A 452-nucleotide genomic window follows, 5' to 3' on the forward strand; every position below is an offset into this window, starting at 1 on the left:
TTGAAGAATTCAGCAAAAATAGGCAACAACCAACAACCAATAACAACAACAATAACAACAATAACAATAACAATAACAGTCTAGTGTACAACAGAGTTATATTAATATTAGTACATCTAGCACTCGTATGTACTTTACTTATATATGTACTATACCTTATTAAATACGTCAATACTTTTACAATGAATCTCTCTCTCTCTATCTTTCTTTACAACACGCTGTGTGATTGAAATTTATGCAAATTCCTAATCCTAACAATAATCTTGCACTGGTCGCCATGGTTACACGTATAAGCGTCATTTATTGCATATGTTACTATCACTGCTCTGCTCTAGCTCACTCGTTCTCTCAGTCTCTTTCCCCCATTTCTCTGTTTTCTCTCAGTCTCTCGCTCGCTATTTCTCTCTCTCTCTCTCTCTCTCTCACTCTTCTCTCTCTCTCTCGTCTCTCTC

This window comes from Priapulus caudatus, unplaced genomic scaffold (assembly GCF_000485595.1).
Source record: "Priapulus caudatus unplaced genomic scaffold, Priapulus_caudatus-5.0.1 Scaffold3496, whole genome shotgun sequence".
Lineage (NCBI taxonomy): Eukaryota > Metazoa > Priapulida > Priapulimorpha > Priapulimorphida > Priapulidae > Priapulus > Priapulus caudatus.